At 39.3% G+C, this 17396-nt stretch overlaps 1 non-coding gene across 1 annotated transcript; it reads right to left on the bottom strand.

The window, feature by feature from the left end:
* Window positions 1-16928: 16928 nt before the first annotated feature.
* LOC115064520 lies at window positions 16929-17035 on the bottom strand. Its single transcript, XR_003844351.1, has one exon. It is a non-coding gene; the product is annotated as a U6 spliceosomal RNA (small nuclear RNA).
* Between the last annotated feature and the right edge of the window lie 361 nt (window positions 17036-17396).

Consider the following 17396-nt stretch of genomic DNA (forward strand, 5'->3'; position numbering starts at 1 on the left):
ACAAAGAATGAAGAGGTGTTCAGGAAAAAAAAATAACTGAGCCAAATGTGCATATTGTTGGCATCTGCATTGTAACACTAAAAGTATCAGCTTAATAACTTCCATTGTATTTCTATAAAGACACCTCAAAATATTGGAAAAAGCAGTGAAAACACCAAGTGAGAGGCAGCTCCATTTAGTTTAATGGCCATTTGGTCAAACCTAACTTTGTTATTTTTAAGAGCATGTCATACCTGGTTACTAATATTGTTTCTTCTTCAGACTGGCAGGATCTTGGCTGATCATGCAAATAGTCTGTTTTCTTTTAGAGCACTGCCCTGTGAATACAAAAGCTCCTCTCATCACAGGTGTTTCTATGGTGTGATAGGCAGAAGTAACTTGTGTTCTTTGAAATATATTTTAGAAGGTTGTCCTACAAAGAGACCTGCTGAATTTGGAAATATAGACAGGAAGTACACAAGAATGCAGCGTGGAATGGAAGCTAATAAATCTGTCGTACACCTTGACTTCATTAGGAAGGGTCTCCCCTTTTCATTTGATACCATCCTTCCCTGCCTGTGTTATGATACCTGATGCTTTTCAGGGGGGTTGGGCCCTTTGAGCCTTTCAGAGTTCTTGTTTGTGGCACCACAATAAAATAGGATATATTAATTTATTGTGATGGGGAAAACTACTCATCTGCAAACACCAACTAGTATGGTAAATGAGCTGCCGTTGGGAAGGGGAAGCCTACTACCGCGGCTGATGGAATCGAGGACACAGAGCAGCAGCCTACTAGGTACAGTTGGAAGATTATTCCAGCTCTTTCATAGCTCACTTCCGAGCATTCTACCTAAAAAAAGAATAAGGGAAATAATTGTGTTACCTTGATCATTTTATACTTGGCAAACATTGGTAGAGCATCCCTGAGCCAGGTAAAAATAAATTTTCCATTCTAAATCTTGAATTTGTTTTTGTTGTTTCTTTGTTTGTTTTTAACTAACCCATTCAAGCAGTTTGGCCCTAGAATCAACATGTGCTGTTTCAACATCACCCACGTTACTTAACCTAGGGGTTTCTTAGTTACCTCATAACTGGAAAAGGGATTTCATTTCTTAGCATACCACTACATTGAGTTTAAACAATTATTTCCCAACTAAACTCTCCCAATAATCACGGGAAATTATTTAACCTTTCAAAATGTTTCCCTAGCTCTCATGTTAGATATGTAATATCCACTTTAAATTCTATTGTTGTGTATAAGAGAAAATGAATATACATCTGAGCCACAGCATATATATATGAAGATAGTAGAACAAGTGGAGTCAGCTCTCTCCTTCCACCTTCCCCTTAGTTCTGGAGATCAAACTCAGGTCATCAGGCATCTGTACCAAGCAGTGAACTATTTTGGTGCCTGATAAATGCCTATGCACATTAAAGGACTGGTCAATGAATGAATGTGACAGAGAAAGCCAAGCGTGTGCTGAAATGATAACTAGAAACACATCAACTTTTCTTTTTAAAATGTGCCTAATAGTGACATAAATAGTAATAAGAATCAGTGATAGTGATTGTTCAGTGAGAACATCTGAAGAAAAAGCTCTAAAGTAAGAATCAGTAGCCCAGTTTTCTTTCTTTTTTAAGCTTCATGTACATCTTAAGATTAAGATGTATATATTTAATAAGTCATTTCCAATTTGTGCTACATAGTGTTAACATCTTTTTTATTTCCTCCAATATTATAAAATTGAAAAACCATTCTCGGCTAGTACAGAATATTCTAACGTGCTTCAACAACTAGTGCCATCTCCCAAAGCTGGTACGTTCACAAACAGTTCATCTTTATGCAGCAGTTGTAATAGTGCAACAACTCTTACTCGATGAAGCTGCTTCTGTTTTTCTATATAATTTTTAATCTTGTATGATTATTTGCTCAAAGACCCAGGAGGTCTAAAGAGTATATTTTTAAATCTATCTCCTGCTATAAATTCTGGTGTGAGGAATAGCAGTTATCTTCCTCCATCTCCTTCCCTGCACAAACCTGCTGGGCCTGGCCAGAGATCTAAGAAAAATCTATATTTGAATATTTAATTGATTCCAAATGTCTGAAGGAACACTAAAGAGAACATGTTACTAATCACCCTTCAGGAGCTGGGCCCCCACAGACAGCTTCAGATGTTCACAAGACTTCTCTGGACAATGGGGAGTTAAATTAACTATAGGTCAACATGGAGGAAGGTAGTTAATTCCTAGAGGAAAGTTGGAAGGCATGCCTAGTTTTCTGCAAACAGCAAGGAAGAGGTTTTTGCCAAGCCAGATGTTTAATCAAAGTAGAGTAGATTCAGTCTTCAACAACCACCATATACAAGCTTACTGTAAGACCAGCGTCCCCATCTTTCTGAGAAGCACTCAGACTGATTCTGCCATCTTGCGAAGGTGCTAGGTTGATGACCTACACTCTTGGGTAACCTGGTGAGTCATTGCAAGAATACTTTGGAAAGTTCCTGCTGAAAAACTGTGAAATTAGATTTTAAAATGTACCAAACAAGCTGCAATGCTTTAAGTAACTGTAGTCTTGTGTTAGACTACATTCACAGTTACCTGGGAGTTCTTGTGACCCACAGAACACAGGTTGGGCATGACTGTGGACCCTTTGCTCCTTTTTGACCTATCATCATTAAAACAAGCAAATTACATACCATTCACTTGTTAAAAATAACAAATATTTGAATATCTTTTATATGTTAGATATTTGCCTATTGTCTGTCTCCAGGGGATGCAGGAGCCACTAGAGAAAAGACAACCAAAGCTATGTGTATTTCCTTGTGTGCTTGTTAGCTGGGTTTGCCGTTAAGCACAGTACAATTTAATAGTCATAACACAAACTAGTGAACTATGAGGTCGAAGAAAAGTGAATTTCTGTGAAAATTAGCCTGGGTGTTCTCCTACAAGGAAATGAGGGCAGATCACTGGAGTTTACTGGTGAATAAAGTTAATAACAACTATCTTTTTCTAAAAATAAATATTGTGCACACACCAATGATATCAGTACTCAGTCCCTTGCAAGTGACTTTTAACTCTGAGTCCAGTATTTTCTACTTGTTTCCATTGTTTTTTTTTATTGATTAATTTGTAGGCAGACAAAACTGTGGGCTTTATTATGGCATTTTTATATGCACCCACAGTTGTACAGTGTTCCTGTTGTTATCCCCTCTACTTAACTGTTCGGTCATCTTTTTATAAAAAAAATGACACAAAAGTTGGAAATTATAAACTGTATTCTTTAGTGAATGCCATGTGCAAAGATACAATTCCAAGTGGATTTAAGCTCAAAGAGCAGCAAGAAGGGTGATTAAGCCCTTAGCCTCAAATGAGATGATGGGCTGATGAATGGATGCGCTCTGGTTCACGTGCAGGTAATAGCTTCATGGTGTAGATGACTCACAATTATGGTTCCCGTCTTTCCTAAGCCTGCTCATGTAACCAGCCAGATTCAAGTAAGAAGGCTTCTACTGTGCAAAATACAGTAATCACTGACATTTCAGAAGAATTTTAGTTCGATGTGATTTGTGATACATATTTTCTGCGGGTGATTCATAATTTTCCAAAGACTTCTAAATTTGGGGATAACTTTATTTTTTTAATGTACCAACGTGATGAATTGATTATCTGATATAATTAGTGTGGCTCAAACGTGTTTTTGCAGCTGCTGCTTCAGATTTAATTTCATTATCAGCTTTGCCTCTCTCTCCCTCATTTAAAAAGTGCCTACTAATTATATTAAATAGTAAAGTTCCTGAATCCTTAAGATTTATTGTTTTAACACGTCATCTTGTATTCAGAAGTTGCTGCCTTATGTATGATGTGTTACAGTCCCATTGCTGATATTTGAGTTTGTTTGAAGACATCAAAAGAGATATTCATTCTTTCATTTATAAATTCAAACTTACAGAACAGTATTTGTATCCTTATTTTTGTTGCCATTGTCATTACATCACACAGATCTAATTAATTATCCAATCACTAGCAGAATGAAATCAGAAGCTCTTCTAACAACCCCCATTCTTTTTTGCCACCATGAAACTAGTAAGATGTTTTAAGTCAAGTTATTTTGTAGTAAACAGATTAAATTGATGCAAAGATTTTTATCTGTAAGACCTGCATACACGTTGGCCTTTTAGCTGTACCTGGAAGTTGTATGTATGGTTTGAAGAAATGCTGAGCCCTATCATTATTAGCTTGTTTTAAAAAATATCAAAACTAGTTTCTGCCACCAAGCCATGAAAGTCCAGGAAATGGCTTCGTGTAGTAAGTGTCCAGGTCTAAGCAATGTGTTGACAGAAGGGGTTCTACCCAAGGGTTTCTTGCTAATGTAATCAAACACTTCAGAGCTTTAGCCCAGCAAGAGCAGGTCCACCCACCTCTGAGTTTATCTTTAGCTCATCTGGAAGAGTTTATTTTAAACATTGAACATTGTTTGCTGCTGTTGAAATGAAAGTGAGAGAGTTACAAGCTTTATTCCACTGCCATCTGGCAGACTTACTGATGGACCGGGTTCTTTAATCCATGTAACCCTGTGTGTGGGAGCTATTGTCTTTGTGTTGATCATGCAGCTGGCTTGGCTGAACTTTCAAATGCTCACACAAAGCTATCAAGAGCCATCCTATAGATAAATGAAGTCGGGGTTATTGTAAAAGTCACGGTGGCCTTTTGGAGAGAGTGTGGATGTATATTATCTTTATTCTTCTTTGATTACACATTTTTGCTCTTGTGTCTCTCTTAGCGAACTGAGAAAGATGACTGTATGTGGGTACTTTAGAAAAAAAATATTTGAAAACTACAAAAATCTGACTGTGCTTAAAAAGAAAAGGGAGTGGAAGAGTAGAAAAGAAGGGGTAACAGTCAGGTAGGGCTCTTGGCAGAGAAAATGCTTCTGGCTGCATGTCCACACCCATTCTTTTTCTTTTTAATTAGATATTTTTTTCTTTTACATTTCAAATACTATACCGAAAGTCCCCTATACCTTCTCCCTGCCCTGCTCCCCAACCCACCCACTACCACTTTCTGGCCCTGGCATTTCCCTGTATTGTGGCATATAATCTCAAGACCAAGGGCCTCTCCTCCCAATGATAGCCAATTAGGCCATCTTCTGCTACATATGCAGCTAGAGACATGAGCTCAGGGGGTACTGGTTAGTTCATATTGTTGTTCCTCCTATAGGGTTGCAGACCCCTTCAGCTCCTTGGGTACTTTCTCTAGCTCCTCCCTAAGGGGCTCTTTGTTCTATCCAATAGATGACTGTGAGCATCCACTTCTGTATTTGCCAGGCACTGGCATAGCCTCACAAGAGACAGCTATATCAGGGTCCTTTCAGCAAAATCTTGCTGGCATATGCAATAATCTCTGGGTTTGGTGGCTGTTTAGAGGATGGATCCCGAGGTGGGACAGTCTCTGAATGGTCATTCCTTCTGTCCCAGCTCCAAACTTTGTCTCTGTAACTCCCTCCATGGGTATTTTGTTCCCCATTCTAAGGAGGAATGAAGACTAAGGTGACAGCAGGTGCTGGCGAGGATGTGATGAAGGGGGAACTCCTCCATTGCTGGTAGGATTGCAAGCTGGCACAACCACTCTGGAAATCAGTCTGGGGATTCCTCAGAAAATTGGACNTAGTACTACCAGAGGATCCAGCAATACCACTCCTGGGTATAAACCCAGAAGATGTTCCAACTTGTAATAAGGACACATGTTCCACTATGCTCATAGCAGCCTTATTTATAATAGCCAGAAGCTGGAAAGAACCCAGATGTCCCTCAACAGAGGAATGGATACAGAAAATGTGGTACATTTACTCAGCTATTAAAAACAATACATTTATGAAATTCTTAGGCAAATGGATGGGTCTGGAGGATATCATCCTGAGTAAGTAACCCAATCACAAAACAACTCACATGATATGCACTCACTGATAAGTGGATATTAGCCCAGAAACTTAGAATACCCAAGATATAATTTGCAAAACACATGAAACTCAAGAAGAAGGAAGACCAACGTGTGGAGACTTCGTCTGCTCTCGTTCTTTACGTGATGTAGGCTTCTTTAGTGATACACATATTACATACTTAATCATTATATGAGCTTAGGGTGTCATAGTACCCAGAATTCCTTACAGTAAGCACAGTTTATTACCAACTCTGGGAAACACCCACAAATGGAAATGTACATGAGAATCAAGACATTGCACGTAGAGTAGTGTGATAGCTCAGCAGGTAAGGACACTGCCTACCATCGCCCATGGCCTGGGTTCAATCGCTCATATCCACATGGTGGAGAGAACCAGTTCCCACAGGTTGCCCTCTGATTTACACAGGACTGCTCTGCCTGTGTACCCACGCAAGTAAATAAGTTAATTTAAGACACTGTATTCAAACAAAAGGCTTTGTGGAAGATGGACTACCTTGCATGAACATATATAAAGTTTATAGGAACATAGTCAGACATAGAACATTGAGCCCTCAGAAATAATCAACTGTTATTCAGTTTTATTCTATTCCTTTTTTTGTTTTGTTTTGTTTTTGTTTGTTTGTTTGTTTTGTTTTGTTTCTTGAGACAGGGTTTCTCTGTGTAGCCCTGGCTGTCCTGGAACATACTCTGTAGACCAGGCTGGCCTTGAACTCAGAAACCCACCTGCCTCTGCCGCCCAAGTCCTAGGATTAATGGTGTGCAATACCACTGCCTGGCTCAGTTTTATTCTTACCTAAAAACACTTCATGCTTTTTCTTTAGCTCTTTGTCTTTTCTACTGTTTGTTTGATTTGTACTATTCCAATTTGTTGTTTTCATTTTATATTGCTAAATTTGTATATTATTAGATGGCTGTTTCTACTCTAATGAAAGAAAGAAAGGGTGTGGATTTGAACTTGGGGAGAGGGGGAGGGATCTGGGAAGAGTTGGAGGAATGGAAAGAATATTCAGAATATATTGTATGGAAAAATATATTTTCTGTTAGAAAAATGAACTGATTTGTAAAAATCTTACAAACAGTTGCATTTAAAAAAATAAAGCCAGTGACTGTAGTCCAGACAGTAAACTTGCCTAGCATGCATGACGTCCTACATAAACTGGGCCTGGCAATGTCCCAGTAGTCTCACCATTTAGGGAGTGGAGGATCAAAAATTCTGGTTCCTCTTCAGCTGTATAAATATAGCTGTATAGCAACAGTTAGGTAACCTGGTATAGGCAAGACCCTCTCATCCATGTTTTTATAAAGCCAACCCAGAAAGAACTTCATTGTCTATATTGTGGATAGAAACATGTCATCCCAAATAGATGACACTAAAGAAAGATTGAAACAGAAACACCGGGAAAGAAACCTTCTTCCTGCCACTATTGCATATTTCCTACTGACAGGAAAGATCATCGAAACAGTCACTTCCTTTGGCTCAGCTTCATTTCCTGTGTTTTGTTGGTTTTGATGACAAGAAGGCCGTGGGGCATACCACTGATGATCCTGGATACTCTCATGAAGAAAGGCGTTGAGAGACAGGGACAGTGTTGGTGATATTCTGATCCCATTTCCTGATCCTGTTACAGAGTTCTGATGATCCAAGCTTGCCATTCTAGCAGAAGCCTCCAGCTTCCTTGCCTTCCTCATTATGGTAGAAGTAATAGCTTTACCTCAATGATCAGTTCTTATAATATTATCTGTAACTTATCCCATTCTTATAGACTTTTCCTTTATTTTATTAGTACTTAACTTAATGTATTTTTGTTCTTTTTGTCTTAAAATATTTACAATAAACTCTGCTCCCAACAAACAATATAGGCCACCAGGATTATTGACCTTGTCAGTGACTAAATTACCCTGAAATGTCACAAATACAGGAATTGAGTGTTTTTATAGCTCAAAGGGGAAAGAGATATTGAGTTGGGGAGAAAGGCAGCTAGCATACCAATTCTTTGGTGAAATTAAAATTGTGCAATGTATAAACCCCAACTTAGCAGCTTTGAGTTTTTAAATGTGTTGTTATTTGTTGATGGTGACAAACAGACAAAAATGAAATGGAAAGAGGAGAAAATCTATTTTTAATTCCAATGAGGAAATTTGTTTAGAAAATCAAATGACGAGAATCTTTTAGATATGAATAAGAGCAGAGAAAGTGAGTTTTTTTCTTATCTTTTATAAATATGTATATTTATTTATTCATTAACTATATTATTTTATTTATTTATATTCTAAAGGTTGCCCTCCTTCCTGGTTCCCCCTCTAAGAGTTCTTCACCCCAAACCTCCTCCCATTTGCCTCTGAGAGGGTGCTCCCACACCCACTCACCCACCCTCTTTGCCCAGTCCCTCACTTTACCCTCTACATCCCCCTTCCCTGGGGCATCAAGTTTCTACAAGATTAGGCACTCCCTTTCCCAATGAGGACAGACAAGGCAGTCCTCAGCTACATATGTGCCAGACACTACAGGCCATCTCATGTATGTTTGGTTGATGGCTTTGTCTCTGGGAGCTCTGAGGGGGTCCATGTTAGTTGAAACTGTTATTCTTTCTATGAGGTTGCCATCCCTGTAAGCTCCTTCAGTCCTTCCCCTAACTCTTCCATAAGAGTCCTGACCTCAGTCCAATGGTTAGGTTTTAGTATTTGCGTCTCTCTCAGTCAGCTGCCTTTCAGAGGATAGCCATGCTAGGCTCCTGTCTAGGACAGCCATCCTATGCTGTAAGCACAACATGGCATCAGTAATAGTTTCCGGATTTAATGCCCATCCATGGGATGGATCCCAAGTTGGGTCAGTCATTAGACACCCTTTCTTCAAGTGTGAATGCTTCAATCCCACTGGAACAAAATAATCACTGGGTGCAGAAGAAGGGAGAGACTTAAGTGGGAGAGGGGACAGAAAGGGAAAGAGGGGCCAGGATCAGGTATTGGGGGAGACAGAAGAGAAGCCCAGAGAGCCAGGAGAATGAATGAAAGTATGCAGCTGTGTGGAGTAGGGTCAAGGAGAAGGAGGACCTCTACAAAGTCCTAGAGACCTGAGATGTGAGAAGCTCCCAGGCCTCAATGGAGATGACCTTAGCCAAAATGCCCAACAGTTGGGAAATAGAATCTGAAGAGACCATCTCCTATAGATAGACAGGGCCCCCAGGGGAAGGATGGGGTCACTGACCTACCTTCAAAATTTTTGACCCAAAATTGTTCCTTGTCTAAAAGAAATGCAGGGACAAAACTGGAGCAGACACTGAGGGAAAGGAAGTGAGTTCTGAATTGAATATTTGGTGATATAACTGGAATATTTGTATTAGGTGAGTCCTTGACCACAAATTGTGCTCTAGCAGTGGCTCTTCAAGAAGCCCCTAGACTCATGCACACTGCCATGTTGGCTGTTGACTTTACGGTGACATTTTTCTCTTTCAATCCTTCTCAGCATACATTTTAGCATTCTGTATATCTCTCAGAGACATAAAGGGATCCATATTTTAATAATAGGTAGGAACAGGGATGATATTTACAATGGGATAGGCTGACACTTGAAAGAATACCCGTGTATACACCTATCAATAGAGCTATATCCATACCTAAGGTAAGATGTCTGCTTGAACTATTTTTTTCACAGCTTTTTTCCATCTAAGAAACATGTGGTATACCACAGGCTTCCCTCACAGTAATGAGGCTAAGATCGTAGAATGATTTGTGTTGGATATCCCCACATAAGTGTTTGAAGTGTTGAGAGTGGATAAGACTTTCAGAATGGAATTATCAGGAATATTTTGTTCTCCTTCTCTGCTTCAAATAAAAGCAGAGAAGTCAAAGTAAGAAGTGAATCAAAGGCCAGAAAGAGTGGAACATTGTTACTCCATGAAAGTCAGGTAGTTGACTGAGTCATTTCTGTCCCCTTATTCTGTCATGAGTGACCATAAGTCAATTATAAAACACTGGGTTATGTTTTTTAATATTGGGTTATTAATTAGTTAATCAGTAACCTGAAAGGTAAAATGCACATCCCCTCACTGATGCTCAGGAATAAGTTGCCCTGGTAGCGCAGCAGTGTGTTGTACACTCTAAGCAATACTTTAGTGTTCAGTATTCAGTGTCTGAAAAGAGTAGAGAGTCCTTCTGGCTGGAGCAGGCACAAATGGGTTCTCTGGAAGAGCCCTATTCAACAGTAGCAGGGAACAACTTTCAACATTTTTTGACCTACTATTTCAGTGGTAATTGAGAGTTAGTATGAGGGAAGCAGGAATGTCTATGGAGAAGTCTTACAAGAGAATTCACACAAGCTGCAAAAGTATTTTGAATCCTTCCACTAATTCCTATTCATCCTCTGTGTGTCAGTCAAATTATTGGTTCCCTCCATCTTGAAGTTTCTGGGGATGTAAAGTGTTGCAGGGAGCAGTCTGCTTTTGCTTGATAAAACAGGATGTTCGAAGGCCAACATAATTATTTCTACAATAACTAGTGTGCATTTATTTCACCTCTTAACGAATTTCCATATGAAATAATAGATGAAAAATTTGAGGAATTTTTATTCTTCTTACAATAATAACACATTCTTTGTGAACCTCTAGACCAAAGAACCACTTAATAACACAAAACCAGCATGTGATCAAACTCACTGGTGAAATCTCTCTAGTATAACAACCATTTCTATCAGAAATCTTCCTTGTATCAACTCTAATACTAAAAGCAATGTAGTATGCAAGGAATTTTCATTCTTCTGTTGTGAATAAGGAATTGGAATTCAGGAAACTAGTGATTTACCTAACTAAAACTTGATGAGTCAAAAGTTTAACTAAACTCTTTCAGAATTTAGTTTGTGGCTGCTTTAATATATTAGCAGATTATTTTCTTTTAGGTCACCAAATAATTTGCATAAGGTGAATGAAAATTTCCTGTTAATTAGAAACAATAATATATATTTAATTTTCATGCATATAACTATTATTTTTCTATCTTTCTCCTAAATATATGCATTTCCTAGAAAAGGTATTATTTTAGATACAATTATTTCTGCCTGGCAAGTCAAGAATGTGTTAATTTTTTCACTAAGTATACTATATTTAGTTTCTCTGTCAACACAAGCTAATTGAAAAGGTTTCTGTATAATATCCCAAGTGTAAATTATTTATCAGAGTGGTTAAATAACCCAGGGCCCAGCATAGTGTTCGTTTGCTGCCAGAGGGAAATATATCATCTTTCATGGCTTCAGAGAAACTGAACAAACAATGAAGATGTCTGAACTAAATCATAATGCAATGATCAAAAGAACCATGTTACAGTACTTTATAGTAAATACATTTATTTCTCTTGCAATGAAGCCCTTTTAACTCTCCACCATCTGCAGAGAAGTTGAACATTAGGCATACCCTATTAGTGAAATTCCAACTAATTAAGGCCTGCACTTATTTATAATACCTTTCCTATTCTGTAACTGATAACATACCTGGCATCGCAATATTATCTCACATTGGTTTTCTAAATAAAGTAAAAAGTGACAGAGAAAAGGTTTTCTTTTTGTTTGTTTCTTAAAAAAATAGTTGAAGGGTCACTGGCATTTGGATATAATACACTAAATTACACAGACTAATCCTTGTTTAAGGACAATTCTGGATGAAATCTCATGCAAATTTTTAAACTTCAAAGAGCTGTAAGATAATGAGATTTCTTTTCTTTTCTTTTCTTTCTTTTTTTTTTTTAGATCAAAATCGGGTCAATTTGAATAAATGAATTCATATGGATGGAAGAAAAGCACCTTTATCAAGAAGGCCTCTGCCACTCTGGAAAACAATTTACACAAACTTTTGGCATTTGAAGAACAATAGAAGTGAAAATTTACACATAAACAGACATCTACAGAGTTTACATTGAATTGGATTTTGAATAACCATTGATACCCAACACTAAGAATTTAGACACAGGAATGGTCCTGTGACCCTCTGCTCACAGTTCAGACAAAAGAACCACCAGGTGCAAATAGTAAAGTAATGACAGTTGCTGTAGCAAAACTAAAGTGTCGCACGAGACAGAAACCTCTGGAAGAGTTAGACCTGAGTAATAATGATGTAAGAGCTCTATAAACTAAAACAGAACTGAAAAGGCTTAGAGACAGAGTCAGCTCCTCACAATAGAAGGGAGAAGCGGATGATCGGGAGACGTTACCGAAACGCCATGAGAGACACAGCTGGCAGAAACAGAGGGAAATAGAGAACTATGTCAGGATGAGTAAGTAACGAAGACACTGATTACACAGACATAGAATGATAGGGAATGAGAACAGAGGCAACCTTTGTAATGACAAAAGAACAAATGTTCCAGAAGTGATGGAAGCAGTGGCTCAGCTTCAAGAAGTCTCGTTGGAAATTGGAACAGTAAAAAGTTCCATCTTAAAACTCTTAAAACACTAAACACACACACACACACACACACACACACGTGGGGGAGGGGGAGAGGGAGGGAGGGAGGGAGAGAGAGAGAGAGAGAGAGGTACTATAACAGTTTTAATCATAACAGCCCAAACCTGAAACAGTTGAAGTGAACTTGTGAATGAATAGTGAACTGTGTGTGTGTGGTATTATCTGAGCAATGAACCAGATTTCACTTCTAACAAGATGTGTGCTGCCCAGCCTATGCTGGGGCCATAATAGAGACTCAGCAAAAGAAATGCCACCCCGTATGAACCTGAGAATGCTGCTTTCTGGAAAATATAAAACCACAGACACAGCCAAATGATCAGTGGTCACCAGAGATCAGGAAGTGTGGCTACACAGAGCGCAGGCAAGTTTTCAGGTATCTTAGTTGTACATACTAGTCATCTGTCAAAAGCCATGGAAGCCCACCAGGAGTGAATTGTATTAATAGCAAGAAAGAAAACATTCATATCTAAATACACAATGAAGAAATGTCCAGAAACAAGAGACAGAGAAAGTCTAAGAAGCTACTGAATGGACTAGATGAATAACCTTTAAACAATGAGCAGCTACCTTCTCAGCAGCAGTCATTTGAACCAGAGACCACAGCATACCCAACAGAAATAACTGCCAGCTTATCACCTACTCCTATCAGACTGTATGTCCACAGCAGATAGGAAATTAAATGTTAGCTGATGTACCAAAACAGAATTGGCCACAACTGAACCCAATCAGAAGAATCCTCAGCGATTCACTTCTGGCCCAAGGAAGACCAAGGTATCCAAAATAGAGGGTTATACGGAGAGTGCTGACGCTAAAACTCAGAGGTATATTAGAAAATAAGAATTTAAAATAATACGTTGGTGCTTGTGTGTGTGTGTGTGTGTGTGTGTGTGTGTGTGTGTGTGTGTGTGTAAACTTAAAATGCCTGACAATATTTAAATATAAACAACTTTTTTGGTAATAAAAATATTGAGTTCGAGTGTTCTTAGCTTTTTCCCATTATCCTGAAATCAGATAAATGAAACTATTGATATTAAAATTTGCATGGCAAGGAAGTAAGCTTGGCAGGAATCTGACATTAGAGCATGACAAAGAAGTAAGTTCAGGCAGGGACCTGACATTGGCTAAGGACAAGGAAGTAAGGATCTGGTTTTAGGTAGAACAAAGAAGTAGGCTCAGATATCTTGATCACCCTTTGAAACAGCTACCACCTCACCAGAGTGATCATGGGACTTTGTGTTCATTGTCTTGCTTGTTCCTTGATTGTTGTCTTGTTTGATTCCTCATTGTACTACTGGCCCTTAATACTTGCATGTAATTAAAATGGTATAAAAAGTGGACTGGGAAAATTAAATTTGCCTTCAGACTCAGAATTGACTGGGCCCATGCTTTAAAAAACAATGTGCTAAGGACACACAATGTAATACAGGTACTCAGTGCATCAATAATAACAAGCAGGAACTCTCTCCAGCCCCACACAGCAAAAAATCAAATGATAACATAACCTGAGGAAAAAAGAAATAAAAGAAAAAGAAGAGGCAGGGAATGGAAGAGCTTGGTGAATTTACATGAAAATATGATAAATGTGAATGATAAGATACTACTCTGTAAAAATATCCAGGTGCAGGCAGACATGGTGCTGGAGGAGCTGAGAGTTGTGCATCTTGATTCAACTGCAACCAAGAGGGACTGTCTCCAGGCAGCTAGGAAGAAGGTCTCAAAGCCAACTCCTCTCAGTGACTCACTTCCTCCAGCAAGGCCACACCCACTCCATCAAGGCCACACCTCCTAATAGTGCCATTCAAAAGGCCAAGCATATTCCAACCACCAGAGTGGTTTGAGATTAGTAGTTAAATGAGAACTAGAATAGCTTCATTAAGGCATACTCAAACCAAGTGCAAAAGCATTACTCTCAGAGATGATATCCGGATAATAAAAATTTTAATTTGCTTGTTTCTTAAATGTTTCATAAACTTAACTATATAAAAACTTAAAAATAGCCTCAAAACATTAAAAATCCAAGAAAACCCAGTAATTGTACTTGCCCAGGGGATTGCTGGATCTACCATCAGAATGAAAATTTTATGTATCAGTTCTTGAGAACTATTACAAAACATAAGTTATAATAGAGAAGATTTAAGCAATTTAACAAAGTCTACTGGATGGTCAAAGATAGTTTATTGGATAGACACTGCCTATCTTGACTGAAGGATATATTTTCTGTCCAACTCCTGAAAAGATTTCAGAAGGTGACTTTTTATTGTTTACCAAGCTAGTTTTAACTTATGCTGTAAGTTTGGGAGTATATGGAATGTCTCCTAAACCACAATTCAGCCAAGAAAAACATCAGGAGCTAAATAATAACTAGTCATGTAACATGTCTTTTCCTGGGGAGACATAGCACACATAACCTACTCACTCCAGATAGGGAACCCATGACAGGCCAAAGTACCAATATCATCAAAGTCCAACTTGGTGAACCATTAGTTTTATTGGTGTTACTTTGAGAAACATGAGTGAGAGGGTCAGTTAACATGAGCATAAATGACTCCAAAACAGTTGCATTTATCAAGCAGTGCCCAACATGGATGACAGCTCACAAAAGCTGGGAAACTCCAAACTGGTTGGAGAATGTCTTCCAAGTGAATCCTTGTTCTAATCTTCTTCCAGGCAGCAGGCTGGTTTCTGCTTCTTTGGAGCTACTGGTCATGTCTAGGAATCTTCTTTGCAGCTATTCCGTCTGAGAGTGAGTCTCAATAGCCTTTATTACCTTTATTGCTTACTGGGAGGGGGGGTGTAGGGAGGGACCTGGGGAATCTGGTCAGTTTCAGAGACTTCCTGAAGCTATTTTGAGTTGTTTACCTTGTGTTAAGGAGGCTCCCTGAGAAATGTAATTGTAATGTTTCAATCTCAGAAGAAACTGATACACAATATTAGTCAACTTGGAATTTGAAAACAAAGAAGCATATTTCTAAATGAATAATGAGCCAAAAGAGAAATAAAAATGAAAGCTTAAAGATATTTTGAAACAATAATAAGATGATAGCCTCAATAAATAAATTAGAAACAGATTAAGGAGAAATCAATTATGTGTCAGAAGTTAAGTAAAATACAAAAACAAAACAAAACAACCCCCCCAAAACAAAAAACAACCCTCAGGTACAGGAAATTAAAATAATAATTTTAAGAACTAGAATGGTTCATCTAAATTCACAATGGTTCCACTACCAAATATATGGAGTTGATTTTCTCACACCGAGCAGTTCCCCCATGCTCTATAGTGTTCAGTGATTCAATACTGAATCAATTTTTCAGGCAGGCCTTCCCAGTTAAGACTGTCCAAAATTGTAGGTCTGAGTCACAAGACATGGGTCACCATATGATTCATACTGTTTCAAAACTGATCACAGACTGGATATTCATACACCCCCTCCTCAGCTTACTGTAACATTTCGTAGCATTCAGAAATTAGTACCTATTGCTACCATTTTATTATAAAGGATGTAGTCAAAGACAGAAATGGGGAACCAGGTAGTAACATACAAGGGCCCTGTGTGTGTACATGACTGTTTTTTTCTAGCTGAGAGTATTACCATCCAAACATGTAAACATATCACCAACCCAGAAGCTCTGAACTCACTTATTTGAAGGATTTATGAAAGCTACATTATATAGTAGGCATAACTGACTCCATTGTTGACTATAGGCCATTGACCTTAATCTCCATTTCTCCTTCCTTCCCCATAGATTGGGAGGTGGCACTCAATATTCCAACCTTCAAACCACAGGCTGGTTCCTCTTACTACCAGACTTTCCCTGCTGGGCCGTGGGTGTAGGGGAAGAGGTGGGAGGGAGAAAGCCTGCTTCCTGCCAGAGTTTGGGTGCTCTGGGCTGGTGGACTTCGGAGGACTGCTGGATGCTCTCCACGTGACCCCGGGTGGGCATCTGGCTGTGTGAAGCCACTGACCCCACACAGTGGGCCGGGGGGGGGGGTGCGGGGAGACAAGGGGAAGCCTCTGGTACCAGGTTCTCAGTCTCTGGCATCCCACGCTAGATACAGCAGAGGAGCTGAGAACAGAATCGGGGCCCCGGGGCAGCACTTGGCCCTGGAGATACAGGATGAGAGAGCAGGGGGAAAGGACACTGGGTAGATCCCACGTAGGTGAGTGTCTTTAGTCCAGGCCTTGATGAACAGAGACAGTCTATGGTTTTAGAGCTTTATTGTAGAAAGTCAGGGGGAAGGAGAGAAGGTGGGGAGAGAGAGAGAGAGAGAGAGAGAGAGAGAGAGAGAGAGAGAGAGAGAGAGACTGGCCATGGCCAAGAGCAGGGAAGGGGAAAGGGACGGAAAGAAAGAGAGTTAGATATTAAGAAATGTGAAAGCTTAGAGAGAGAGAGGTAAAAGCTTAGAGAGAGAAAGGTGGGAAGGAGAAGAGAGAAAAGGAGGTAGAGAGTAAAAAAGGTGAAAGCCTAAGAGAACGAGGAGGGGTCAAACAGCCCCTCTTTTTTTTTTCTTTTTTCTTTTTTTCTTTTTCCTTTTTCTTTTTAAATATGGAATGCTTCACGAATTTGCATGTCATCCTTGCTCAGGGACCATGCTAATCTTCTCTGTATCCTTCCAATTTTAGTATATGTGCTGCAGAAGTGAGCATGCAAACATCCCCTCTTATAGTGGGCTGCTTATCTTGCTGTTGCTAGGTAACTGTAGAGGTGTCTAGCCAGAATGCCAGAAGCTTGGGACATTGTCTATGGGACTGAAAGCCACACGCCCCTCTTGTGGGGGCTGTGGGGGCAACAACTTTAACAGGAGCTGGGATCCAGGAGACATGAGGGAATGCCTACTGTCCCATGCAAGTGGAAATTACCACCCATCAGGTCCTACTGGAGTTCAAGACCTCAGCTCCACTGGAGACCCGGTTGTTGGTGCATAGCCCATGGCCCCACATTTCCCCTCATTAGCATAAACTTGTTTACACTGAAAGAGACTTTTAAAAATATTATAAGCTGTTGTTT

The sequence above is a fragment of the Mus pahari genome, chromosome 7 (genome assembly GCF_900095145.1).
Source record: "Mus pahari chromosome 7, PAHARI_EIJ_v1.1, whole genome shotgun sequence".
Classification (NCBI taxonomy): domain Eukaryota; kingdom Metazoa; phylum Chordata; class Mammalia; order Rodentia; family Muridae; genus Mus; species Mus pahari.